We start from the raw sequence: 14,096 nt of genomic DNA, 5'->3' as shown, positions 1-14,096 counted from the left end.
CCCATCCCCATCGCCGTGAAACAAACCAATAGAAAAATGGCTGTCCAAAACCAGGCGGTAATTTAGTGTATGGACCCTTTCGGCAATTTACAAAAATCACGTCAGTTGCCTACTCTAGAGCCTAGATGGCAACCCCATCCCCATCGCCGTGAAACAAATCAATAGAGAAATGGCTGTCCAAAACCATAGAGAAAGTCGTTAGGGAATGGAATTGTAAAAACCTTTTAACGGCCAACCGCGATGCCTACGTGAGTGGGGGGGGGGGCTGACAAAAAAGGGTAAACAAACCGGGTCTTTTCGGCTGGTCAGGACGTAAAAGCTAAAATATAACGCTGGTAGCGCCATCCCGAAGTCGGAACGATTTCGTCTGCTCGACCTGTGTGACAACTTGACAAGTTACAACAGAATTCAATTACATAAGATTAGTCGGATTTAGTCAACGAAAATATTAAAATGGGAAAGAAATACTGCGTGTATCGTACATGTAAAAACAATGAAAAGTCGAAAATGAATTTAAGTATAAACTTCTATCCAATTCCAAAGCCAACTTCTAGCATAGAAAAATGTTTAAGGTGGCTTAATGCTATTAATCGGAGCAAATTCAAGGCGTTAGACGTGAAGTCACACCATTATGTCTGTGGTAAACATTTTATAGGTGGTAGCGGCCCAACGGAACAATTCCCTGACCCGATCCAAGAAGTTAAGGTATTTTTTAATATGATTTTCCTTAAACTGTGAATGCTAATTAATGTTTAACTTCATATAGGGTTCGCGATCTTTGGGCGGTCATTGCCATTTAGAAACTGCTGTTGCTGGTAAAGAAATAGAAGTATTTAGTGAAACTCCATTCATGGATGATGAGTGTCGTATGTTAGACTCAGAACGTAGTTCAGATGTATTGGAACAAATGGACATTTTAAAAGGTTCTCCTGATAAGTGTTTATCAGAAACAATCAAGCCAGATCAGTACAATTATTGTGAAAATGAAAAGGTCCAGACACAAGGCGAAAACTTAACAGTCCATTCTCATGATTTTGATAACTTTGAGGACATATCAGAATTAATTACAAATGATTCTGATAAGCAAGTTATAAATGTATCTCCAATCGTCATGTCACCTGACGGATGCCTTACAAATATTGCAAAAGATTTCTTATATTATCAAGCGAACAATTTAGATTCTTTTAATTGGTGCCTGGAGATATCTCATGAATCGATGGAACATTCACCTCAAGTTATCAGGAAGTTAATATTCAGGAGGAGTTTGGATAGCAAATTACTCAAGGTAGAATTATCACCAGCAATACAAGCATGCATTTTCTTCTGTAACAAAGTCATCGAAGGAACTCATGCTTTGTTTACGTCTTCTGAAAGAGACATTAATCTTCAAATTTCGTGTCTTGAGGATTTGCTAAACGTTTTTAACTATCTTGCTAATTGGAGAAGTTGCCCAGGGATTCAAGGCATATTGTACGATCATTTCAAGAGCAAATATGTAACATCCGCAAGCGTTTTTGCATTTAGTGACTGTCTCCGGTCTGATAATTGTGATCATCTGATTTTGATTACACAAGCTTCTCTTTGCCTTCCATATCAAGGAAGAAAAAAGATTCTACAAAATAGAAAAAGAAGAGATAATCCAGATCACCATTTGAAACGTAACACAAATCTCCGGTACATGACAAATGGTCAAGTTAAAGAGAAAGTGAATTGTATCAACAAAAAATATATGGCTTTAAGCAATCGAAGAAAAGTTTTGGAACGTAAAGTCAAGAAAAGTTTTAAAAATGAGGGAATATGTATGTCAGCAGAAGAAAGCAAGGAGTTTGAAGACATCATCCTTAAAAATCCATTCGAGAGCAAATCTGTATTCCAAAAACTATTGATGCGAGAACAATTAAAATTAATTATGTCTAAAAACTCTCGTCCAAAGCAATATCATCCTGCCATCATACAGTGGTGCCTTTACATCAAAGCAAAGTCTCCTTCCGCGTATGAAAGTATGAGACAAGCCTTCACACTTCCATCAAAGAGAACACTGTTTAACTACTCCGTTGACCTACGCACTAAAAGTGGCTTCAATGACGCGACGTTATTGGAAATGAGAAACAAAATTAGAACAATTAGAAGAACACCAAAAATATTTCTCTCTGGTAATTGATGAAATCCAAGTCAAACAATATCTGGTTTTCAAAAGTCATACTGGCGAATTAATTGGAGCAACAAACCTAAACACCTTCCGGAATAAAGTTACAGAAGCAGAAAGAAGAATAGAAGGGCTCACAGAAGAAACCACCGCGCAAATATCCTTAGCGTCTCACGTACTTCAAATGATGGTTCGAGGACTGACAACCAAATTCAAATTTGCATACGCTTATTTTCCTTGTGGTAATTTGACTGCAGATGATTTATATTCAATAGTTTGGGAAGCTATAGAAAATCTTCAAGCTGCTGGGTTTAGGATTCTGTCATTAGTTTGTGACAAGGCATCGTCAAACCAGAAATTATTCAAGATATGCACAGACGTTCAGCAAAAGATAAATAACAGCAAAGTTGGATATTATTGTATGAATCCCTTTAACAATGGAGAACCACTATATTTTGTTTTGGATGTTTGCCATGTTATTAAAACAGCCAAAAACGCCTTTGCCAACAGTGGAAAGATGAAAAAGCATAAGGACGGTGTATATAGGCCAATTCGTTTGTTAAAAAGAAATGGAAAATTTATTCTTTGGAAACATGTCGTCGACACCTACGAAAAAGACTCTTCCTCGATGTTGAGGCTTGCCCCCAAACTAACTTATAACCACGTTCACCCAAATGCATTTAGCTGCATGAGGGTAAGGTTGGCCACGCAAGTATTGAGTAGTAGTGTCGCCAATGCCATGAAAGAACTAGTTGGCGATGAGGCGTCTGAGACAGTCAAGTTCATTCAATTGTTCGACTCTTTTTTCGACATGCTGAATGTATCCAATCTTTCCAACTACATTTTCAAAAGGAAACCAAGTTTGGCACCACCCTAGTAGCACTGCCGACGTAGGGCCTACATGGTTGGCTTTGTGTGTTACCGACGAGTTGGTAAAAAGTCACTAATAAGTCGGGAGAGTAATGGTTTGAAAGTCGAAATGTCCGCCTGGAGGGACGACGGCCCGCCGGTTTTCCTACTGTTTTGAGGCTACTATAAAACGACTGTTGGCCGACTATATGTCGGCGTCATTATGCCTACCTAAAGCCGCGCTCAATCCGACGATTTCGCGACTTTTTAGTATAGGAACGGTAAATCGTCGGTAAAGGGCTGGTAGAGTAAGGGTTTGAGAGTAGAAATGTCCGCCCGTCGGGACGACGGCCCGCCGGTTTTCCGACTGTTATGAGGCGACTATAAAACGGCTGTTGGCCGACCTTAACTCGAGGCCCGACGGTTTTGCGACGATCAAGCCTTAACTCGAGGCTTCATTCGCTTATAATAAAGGATACTGATACCTAGTATTGTAATTTCTTTATTACATTTTCAATGAAAATCGCTTTAGAATTTGTACTTTGAATATTTCAAGTAGCATACAGGTTGAGCATCAATTATAACAATTTCAAATATTAAACAATGTATTCGATATTACACGACTAGTCGAATGGAAATATTAGCTGCCTTGCTAATTGGTTTTAACAAAAAGTAAAATTTTTCAGGGGTAGTATAATATTTACATCAATTAAAGTATTTATTATTATTCATTGTTAATATCTTCGATGTGGCCAGTTACTATCTCTTAAATTACAAAAATCTTAATGAAAAATATGCACTTACAGATTTTTTAAAGAAAAAGAAAAAATACAATTCTAAAGGGTATTACTTGACACATTTTTCTCTTAAAATGTTTGAAACCGCATAAAAATTCTGTAACTAAAACAAATTGAGATCTATTTTGGAATTCAGTATTATTTTCACAACCAAAAATCTTTAAAATACTTAATATATAAGGTTTTTGAACTCCAAGCGCCCCAAAACACTTGCTTCTTTTATATTCAAACAAAGAAACTGAAGGTACACATAAACGTTTAAGTTTTGGTTTCACTTTATAGGGGTGTGGTTCCCAGCAGATGAGAAGCTAGGTAAAAAGCAAAGGCTTATGCATAAAACTGGCTCTAAGAGGTAGATAAATTGATAATTCAATAACAAAATTCAAACCTTACGTGACAAACGAAGGCGTTTATAGTTTATATAGTGTGACAAAGAAGCGTAGCAATGAAATTAAAAGTTAGCAAGCCTAGAACTAATCATTTTCGACCACAAAAATCTCGTTTAAACATTCTAACGACCCAGCCGCATCAGAGATATTGGAAAGGCTGACTTGCTTTCGCACTAGCAGCGCCCTCTTCGATGATGACGTGCATGGCGTTACCTTAGTTACGCCAACAGAACAGAGGCGTGTCACCTGACCCGAGAAATTACAGGAGAGAAAATTCAAACTAGAAAATCAGATGTGTTTTCTTGCTTTGCAGTTTTTTGCAAGGTTATGTTTCTAGTGTTGCCAAAAATATAGTATTATCAACTTTTAATTGTGGGTCGAAATATAGTATAAGTTAAATATTTAACAAAAATATTTTGGTGGCATATGCGGAATAGTAAAACTCCAAAAAAACCGTCCCACGGAAAAAGAAGGCCTACCAACAACTTCGTTTTTCATTTTACTCTTTTTAAACGTGACAATACCGACTAGCTGGAAGGAGTTGGTAATTAATTGGCAAAAATGGGTTACATGTTTAGGACGGTAGGCAAGCCTACTTCAAACCACCACAGTTCCAACTGTCGGATAAATGTCGGTTACTAAACGGCCTAAGAATAACTTTGCTTTTAATTTTACTCTTCTTAAACGTCACAATACCGACTAGCGCGAGGGAGTTGGTAATCCATTGGCAAAAAATGTGTTGGAATTTTCTAGACGGTAGGCAAGCCTACTTTAAACCATCTCAGTTCCAACTGTCGGATAAATGTCGGTTACTAAACGGCCTAAGCATAACTTTGCTTTTAATTTTATACTTCTTAAACGTGACAATACCGACTAGCGCGAAAGAGTCGGTAATCAATTGGCAAAAAATAAGTTGGAATTTTCTAGACGGTAGGCAAGCCTACTTTAAACCATCTCAGTTGCAACTGTCAGTTAGACGTCGGCATTGCCAACTAAAAGAAGTAGTCGGCTCCATGAGTCGGAAAAGTGTCGGAATAAGCACGGTACAGCCGACTGGACCGTAAACCGACTATTCGACCTTTAACCGACTGTTATGCGGAAGGCTTGTGCTACTGGGGCTACTTATGAGAAAGGTTCCTGCAAGTTTTCAGCGTTATTGGGCCAAGGGTTTTTGCTGAGCGTTGATTATCAGTCAGTCTGTCTGTCAGGACTTTGATTTATATAGATATAGATTATTAAAGATAATATACCCATTTATTGACAACTGAGAAAATATTGTTTTCAATTGATTGGCTTGTTCCCAATAATATTTGTGTTCTCCATGTCAAAAAAGGGTGCGAAGATGGAAAGGAATTGAAACGATTTGTTGTTAATGTCAAGGGAGTTATTGCAAAATCTCCCTCCTGTGCATTCAAAACGTTTAAGAAATTATTCTGAGAGAGCGGTAGCTCTCTTAGATAAGACTTCATACTGCTCTTAATGTATAAGGAAGGTTTTTTGTTTGGATGTAGTTTTTTTTGTATTGCATTAATTGTTCTGAATAAATTCCACAAAACTACAATTCGGGCCCTCAATATGTGGTTAAAATTTCAAAAAGATCCATTAATTAGTCTAATTTATAAAAAATAAAGTTGCTAAGGGTGGTTTTCATTTCCATAAAATTAATCACACCTTTTGATGAAAAACAGGAATTTTTCCCATAGAAATAACATGGGAAATTTTTGAAAAAAAAAAAAAATCGGTTATTCGTGATTTAGAAAAACTATACGTTGGTTAGTTTTGGGAACGATCTTAAATGAAACTTTACACTATAATCTAGGACCATTTTTCTTGTTATTAAGAAAAATTAGTTTTAAGTATGTTTAATTTAAATTTTAAAAATTGCCCCAATCTGCGATATTTTAGCATTTATACACTGTTTTATTGGGAAATATCAGCGTGACCAATATTGGCCTTTTTTAACGTATAGTTGCCTCATAATAATCCGATTGTTTCTTCTTATTGCCTTTTGGTTGGAATGGCCTATCGATAGTGTGATAAGACGGTTTTAATATTGCCGTCGTGACGTTGATGCGGCCGCTGCGACGACTGGTAATTAGGGTAGATTACCGACGACTGGTAATTAAGGTAGATTACCGACGACTGGTAATTAAGGTAGATTACCGACGACTAGTAATTAAGGTAGATTACCGACGACTAGTAATTAAGGTAGATTACCGACGACTGGTAATTAAGGTAGATTACCGACGGCTGTCAATTAAGCTGGATTACAGACGGCTGGTAATTAAGCCAGATTACCGACGACTGGTCATTAGCCAGATTACCGACGACTGGTCATTAGCCAGATTACCGACGACTGGTCATTAGCCAGATTACCGACGACTGGTCATTAGCCAGATTACCGACTTGTGGGTGTTTGTAGTTACTTGTGGGTGCTTGTAGGTACTTATGGGTGTTTGTAGGTACTTGTGGGTGCTTGTAGGTACTTGTGGGTGTTTGTAGGTATTTGTGGGTGCTTGTAGGTACTTGTAGGTACTTGTAGGTACTTGTGCGTGTTTGTAGGTACTTGTGCGTGTTTGTAGGTACTTGTGGGTGTTTGTAAGTACTTTTGGGTGTTTGTAGGTACTTGTGGGTGTTTTTAGGTTCTTGTGGGTACTTGAGGGTACCTGTGGGTACTTGAGGGTGCTTGTAGGTACTTGAGGGTGCTTGTAGGTACTTGAGGGTGCTTGTAGGTACTTGAGGGTGCTTGTGGGTACTTGTGGGTGCTTGTGGGTACTTGTGGGTGCTTGTAGGTACTTGTGGGTGCTTGTAGGTACTTGAGGGTGCTTGTGGGTACTTGTGGGTGCTTGTGGGTACTTGTGGGTGCTTGTAGGAACTTGTGGGTGCTTGTAGGTACTTGTGGGTGCTTGTAGGTACTTGTGGGTGCTTGTAGGTACTTGTGGGTGCTTGTAGGTACTTGTGGGTGCTTGTAGGTACTTGTGGGTGCTTGTAGGTACTTGTGGGTGCTTGTAGGTACTTGTGGGTGTTTGTAGGTACTTGTTCGTGTTTGTAGGTACTTGTGGGTGTTTGTAGGTACTTGTGCGTGTTTGTAGGTACTTGTGCGTGTTTGTAGGTACTTGTGCGTGTTTGTAGGTGCTTGTGCGTGTTTGTAGGTGCTTGTTCGTGTTTGTAGGTGCTTGTGCGTGTTTGTAGGTACTTGTGCGCGTTTGTAGGTACTTGTAGGTAGTTGTGGGTGTTTGTAGGTACTTGTGGGTGTTTGTAGGTACTTGTGGGTGTTTGTAGGTACTTGTGCGTGTTTGTAGGTACTTTTGGGTGTTTGTAGGTACTTGTGGGTGTTTTTAGGTTCTTGTGGGTACTTGAGGGTGCTTGTGGGTACTTGTGGGTACTTGTGGGTGCTTGTAGGTACTTGTGGGTGTTTGTAGGTACTTGTGGGTGTTTGTAGGTTCTTGTGGGTGCTTGTAGGTACTTGTGGGTGCTTGTAATTACTTGTGGGTGCTTGTAGGTACTTGTGGGTGCTTGTAGGTACTTGTGGGTGCTTGTAGGTACTTGTGGGTGCTTGTAGGTACTTGTGGGTGCTTGTAGGTACTTGTGGGTGTTTGTAGGTACTTGTGGGTGTTTGTAGGTACTTGTAGGTGTTTGTAGGTACTTGTGCGTGTTTGTAGGTACTTGTGCGTGTTTGTAGGTACTTGTGCGTGTTTGTAGGTGCTTGTGCGTGTTTGTAGGTGCTTGTGCGTGTTTGTAGGTGCTTGTGCGTGTTTGTAGGTACTTGTGCGCGTTTGTAGGTACTTGTAGGTACTTGTAGGTAGTTGTGGGTGTTTGTAGGTACTTGTGGGTGTTTGTAGGTACTTGTGGGTGTTTGTAGGTACTTGTTCGTGTTTGTAGGTACTTTTGGGTGTTTGTAGGTACTTGTGGGTGTTTTTAGGTTCTTGTGGGTACTTGAGGGTGCTTGTGGGTACTTGTGGGTGCTTGTGGGTACTTGTGGGTGCTTGTAGGTACTTGTGGGTGTTTGTAGGTACTTGTGGGTGTTTGTAGGTTCTTGTGGGTGCTTGTAGGTACTTGTGGGTGCTTGTAGGTACTTGTGGGTGCTTGTAGGTACTTGTGGGTGCTTGTAGGTACTTGTGGGTGCTTCTAGGTACTTGTGGGTGCTTGTAGGTACTTGTGGGTGTTTGTAGGTACTTGTGGGTGTTTGTAGGTACTTGTGGGTGTTTGTAGGTACTTGTGCGTGTTTGTAGGTACTTGTGCGTGTTTGTAGGTGCTTGTGCGTGTTTGTAGGTGCTTGTGCGTGTTTGTAGGTACTTGTGCGCGTTTGTAGGTACTTGTACGTACTTGTGGGTGCTTGTACCTACTTGTGGGTGCTTGTAGGTACTTGTGGGTGCTTGTAGGTACTTGTGGGTGTTTGTAGGTACTTGTGGGTGCTTGTAGGTACTTTTGGGTGTTTGTAGGTACTTTTGGGTGTTTGTAGGTACTTGTGGGTACTTGAGGGTACTTGTGGGTACTTGAGGGTGCTTGTGGGTACTTGAGGGTGTTTGTGGGTACTTGAGGGTGTTTGTAGGTACTTGTGGGTGTTTGTAGGTACTTGTGCGTGTTTGTAGGTACTTGTGCGTGTTTGTAGGTACTTGTGCGTGTTTGTAGGTGCTTGTGCGTGTTTGTAGGTGCTTGTGCGTGTTTGTAGGTGCTTGTGCGTGTTTGTAGGTACTTGTGCGCGTTTGTAGGTACTTGTAGGTACTTGTAGGTAGTTGTGGGTGTTTGTAGGTACTTGTGGGTGTTTGTAGGTACTTGTGGGTGTTTGTAGGTACTTGTTCGTGTTTGTAGGTACTTTTGGGTGTTTGTAGGTACTTGTGGGTGTTTTTAGGTTCTTGTGGGTACTTGAGGGTGCTTGTGGGTACTTGTGGGTGCTTGTGGGTACTTGTGGGTGCTTGTAGGTACTTGTGGGTGTTTGTAGGTACTTGTGGGTGTTTGTAGGTTCTTGTGGGTGCTTGTAGGTACTTGTGGGTGCTTGTAGGTACTTGTGGGTGCTTGTAGGTACTTGTGGGTGCTTGTAGGTACTTGTGGGTGCTTGTAGGTGCTTGTGGGTGCTTGTAGGTACTTGTGGGTGCTTGTAGGTACTTGTGGGTGTTTGTAGGTACTTGTGGGTGTTTGTAGGTACTTGTGGGTGTTTGTAGGTACTTGTGCGTGTTTGTAGGTACTTGTGCGTGTTTGTAGGTGCTTGTGCGTGTTTGTAGGTGCTTGTGCGTGTTTGTAGGTACTTGTGCGCGTTTGTAGGTACTTGTAGGTACTTGTACGTACTTGTGGGTGCTTGTACCTACTTGTGGGTGCTTGTAGGTACTTGTGGGTGCTTGTAGGTACTTGTGGGTGTTTGTAGGTACTTGTGGGTGCTTGTAGGTACTTTTGGGTGTTTGTAGGTACTTTTGGGTGTTTGTAGGTACTTGTGGGTACTTGAGGGTACTTGTGGGTACTTGAGGGTGCTTGTGGGTACTTGAGGGTGTTTGTGGGTACTTGAGGGTGTTTGTAGGTACTTGAGGGTGTTTGTAGGTACTTGAGGGTGTTTGTAGGTACTTGTGGGTGTTTGTAGGTACTTGTGGGTGTTTGTAGGTACTTGTGGGTGTTTGTAGGTACTTGTGGTTGCTTGCAGGTACTTGTGGGTGCTTGTAGGTACTTGTGGGTGTTTGTAGGTACTTGTGGGTTTTTGTAGGTACTTGTGGGTGTTTGTAGGTACTTGTGGGTGTTTGTAGGTACTTGTTCGTGTTTGTAGGTACTTTTGGGTGTTTGTAGGTACTTGTGGGTGTTTTTAGGTTCTTGTGGGTACTTGAGGGTGCTTGTGGGTACTTGTGGGTGCTTGTGGGTACTTGTGGGTGCTTGTAGGTACTTGTGGGTGTTTGTAGGTACTTGTGGGTGTTTGTAGGTTCTTGTGGGTGCTTGTAGGTACTTGTGGGTGCTTGTAGGTACTTGTGGGTGCTTGTAGGTACTTGTGGGTGCTTGTAGGTACTTGTGGGTGCTTGTAGGTACTTGTGGGTGCTTGTAGGTACTTGTGGGTGCTTGTAGGTACTTGTGGGTGTTTGTAGGTACTTGTGGGTGTTTGTAGGTACTTGTGGGTGTTTGTAGGTACTTGTGCGTGTTTGTAGGTACTTGTGCGTGTTTGTAGGTGCTTGTGCGTGTTTGTAGGTGCTTGTGCGTGTTTGTAGGTACTTGTGCGCGTTTGTAGGTACTTGTAGGTACTTGTACGTACTTGTGGGTGCTTGTACCTACTTGTGGGTGCTTGTAGGTACTTGTGGGTGCTTGTAGGTACTTGTGGGTGTTTGTAGGTACTTGTGGGTGCTTGTAGGTACTTTTGGGTGTTTGTAGGTACTTTTGGGTGTTTGTAGGTACTTGTGGGTACTTGAGGGTACTTGTGGGTACTTGAGGGTGCTTGTGGGTACTTGAGGGTGTTTGTGGGTACTTGAGGGTGTTTGTAGGTACTTGAGGGTGTTTGTAGGTACTTGAGGGTGTTTGTAGGTACTTGTGGGTGTTTGTAGGTACTTGTGGGTGTTTGTAGGTACTTGTGGGTGTTTGTAGGTACTTGTGGGTGCTTGCAGGTACTTGTGGGTGCTTGTAGGTACTTGTGGGTGTTTGTAGGTACTTGTGGGTTTTTGTAGGTACTTGTGGGTGTTTGTAGGTACTTGTGCGTGTTTGTAGGTACTTGTGCGTGTTTGTAGGTACTTGTGCGTGTTTGTAGGTACTTGTGCGTGTTTGTAGGTGCTTGTGCGTGTTTGTAGGTGCTTGTGCGTGTTTGTAGGTACTTGTGCGCGTTTGTAGGTACTTATAGGTACTTGTGCGTACTTGTGGGTGCTTGTACCTACTTGTGGGTGCTTGTAGGTACTTGTGGGTGCTTGTAGGTACTTGTGGGTGCTTGTAGGTACTTGTGGGTGTTTGTAGGTACTTTTGGGTGTTTGTAGGTACTTGTGGGTACTTGTGGGTGCTTGTAGGTACTTGTGGGTGCTTGTAGGTACTTGTGGGTGCTTGTAGGTACTTTTGGGTGTTTGTAGGTACTTTTGGGTGTTTGTAGGTACTTGTGGGTACTTGAGGGTACTTGTGGGTACTTGAGGGTGCTTGTGGGTACTTGAGGGTGTTTGTGGGTACTTGAGGGTGTTTGTAGGTACTTGAGGGTGTTTGTAGGTACTTGAGGGTGTTTGTAGGTACTTGTGGGTGTTTGTAGGTACTTGTGGGTGTTTGTAGGTACTTGTGGGTGCTTGCAGGTACTTGTGGGTGTTTGTAGGTACTTGTGCGTGTTTGTAGGTACTTGTGCGTGCTTGTAGGTACTTGTGCGTGTTTGTAGGTACTTGTGCGTGTTTGTAGGTACTTGTGCGTGTTTGTAGGTACTTGTAGGTACTTGTGGGTGCTTGTACCTACTTGTGGGTGCTTGTAGGTACTTGTGGGTGCTTGTAGGTACTTGTGGGTGCTTGTAGGTACTTGTGGGTGTTTGTAGGTACTTTTGGGTGTTTGTAGGTACTTGTGGGTACTTGTGGGTGCTTGTAGGTACTTGTGGGTGCTTGTAGGTACTTGTGGGTGCTTGTAGGTACTTTTGGGTGTTTGTAGGTACTTTTGGGTGTTTGTAGGTACTTGTGGGTACTTGAGGGTACTTGTGGGTACTTGAGGGTGCTTGTAGGTACTTTTGGGTGTTTGTAGGTACTTTTGGGTGTTTGTAGGTACTTGTGGGTACTTGAGGGTACTTGTGGCAGGGCTCCCACCAGGTCCCTAAAAGTCCCTAAAGTCCCTATTTTCCTACAAGGTCCTTAATCTGCCCTAAAATTGGTATTCGGTCCTTAAATCACCCTATTTTTATAAACCTCGCAAAAAGTATAAGGGTGACCTGAAAATGTCTTGTCTGAGATTTGACCAGAGCCCCAAATTTGCGGAGCTCGCTTCGCTCGTTCCAGTTATTTATGATTTACTTAATGTTAAATTTAAACGAATTAATTGGCTAATTTTTATAACAATAACAACTCGTGCAAAAATTATTCGACTGAATTTCGCCTGGTTTTCATATATGTTCGCCATGTACGTTATTGCAGATGGCCAGGGAAATTTGTTCAAGTTAGTCAGGGAAAACCTGGAAAAGTCAGGGAATTTCATTCCAAAAATTTTGTACGAACCCTGAAAAGGTCCAAATTCTAGTTCAGTGGATTTTTTAAAAAACCAGTAAACATGATACGAAAATAGTTACTTTTAATAAAAAAAACCTTCCTTATACATTAGAGCCAGTATCAAGTCTTACCTACCGCTCCCTTAGAATAAGAATATAAACAAAAGAAAGTCGGAAATAATATCCTATTTTGTCGAAAAAATAGAAGAGAGTAATAGGTTCCTAACTGTCTGTTTGTGATATTTTCACAGAATAGATATCATTTTGTTTTACCAGTGGTCCCGGGCCTTTTTGGTTCCTACTTTTAGAATTTATGTCCCTATTTTACCCTATTTTTATCGTGAAAAGTCCCTTTTTCCCCTATTTATTTTTGAGATTTTGGTGGGAGCCCTGTTGTGGGTACTTGAGGGTACTTGTGGGTACTTGAGGGTGCTTGTGGGTACTTGAGGGTGTTTGTGGGTACTTGAGGGTGTTTGTAGGTACTTGAGGGTGTTTGTAGGTACTTGAGGGTGTTTGTAGGTACTTGTGGGTGTTTGTAGGTACTTGTGGGTGTTTTGTAGGTACTTGTGCGCGTTTGTAGGTACTTGTAGGTAGTTGTGGGTGTTTGTAGGTACTTGTGCGTGTTTGTAGGTACTTTTGGGTGTTTGTAGGTACTTGTGGGTGTTTTTAGGTTCTTGTGGGTACTTGAGGGTGCTTGTAGGTACTTGAGGGTGCTTGTGGGTACTTGTGGGTACTTGTGGGTGCTTGTGGGTACTTGTGGGTGCTTGTGGGTACTTGTGGGTGCTTGTAGGTACTTGTGGGTGTTTGTAGGTACTTGTGGGTGTTTGTAGGTTCTTGTGGGTGCTTGTAGGTACTTGTGGGTGCTTGTAGGTACTTGTGGGTGCTTGTAGGTACTTGTGGGTGCTTGTAGGTACTTGTGGGTGCTTGTAGGTACTTGTGGGTGTTTGTAGGTACTTGTGGGTGTTTGTAGGTACTTGTGGGTGTTTGTAGGTACTTGTGCGTGTTTGTAGGTACTTGTGCGTGTTTGTAGGTACTTGTGCGTGTTTGTAGGTGCTTGTGCGTGTTTGTAGGTGCTTGTGCGTGTTTGTAGGTACTTGTGCGCGTTTGTAGGTACTTGTAGGTACTTGTACGTACTTGTGGGTGCTTGTACCTACTTGTGGGTGCTTGTAGGTACTTGTGGGTGCTTGTAGGTACTTGTGGGTGCTTGAAGGTACTTGTGGGTGTTTTTAGGTACTTTTGGGTGTTTGTAGGTACTTGTGGGTACTTGTGGGTGCTTGTAGGTACTTGTGGGTGCTTGTAGGTACTTGTGGGTGCTTGTAGGTACTTTTGGGTGTTTGTAGGTACTTTTGGGTGTTTGTAGGTACTTGTGGGTACTTGAGGGTACTTGTGGGTACTTGAGGGTGCTTGTGGGTACTTGAGGGTGTTTGTGGGTACTTGAGGGTGTTTGTAGGTACTTGAGGGTGTTTGTAGGTACTTGAGGGTGTTTGTAGGTACTTGTGGGTGTTTGTAGGTACTTGTGGGTGTTTGTAGGTACTTGTGGGTGCTTGCAGGTACTTGTGGGTGTTTGTAGGTACTTGTGCGTGTTTGTAGGTACTTGTGCGTGCTTGTAGGTACTTGTGCGTGTTTGTAGGTACTTGTGGGTGTTTGTAGGTACTTGTGCGTGTTTGTTGGTACTTGTGGGTGTTTGTAGGTACTTGTGGGTGTTTGTAGGTACTTGTGCGTGTTTGTAGGTACTTCTGCGTGTTTGTAGGTACTTGTGCGTGTTTGTAGATACTTGTGCGCGTTTGTAGGTACTT

The sequence above is a fragment of the Phalangium opilio genome, unplaced genomic scaffold (genome assembly GCF_054372755.1).
Source record: "Phalangium opilio isolate 3A_F unplaced genomic scaffold, DU_Popi_V2 ptg000054l_1, whole genome shotgun sequence".
Classification (NCBI taxonomy): domain Eukaryota; kingdom Metazoa; phylum Arthropoda; class Arachnida; order Opiliones; family Phalangiidae; genus Phalangium; species Phalangium opilio.
Note: the sequence above shows the minus strand (reverse complement) of the source record.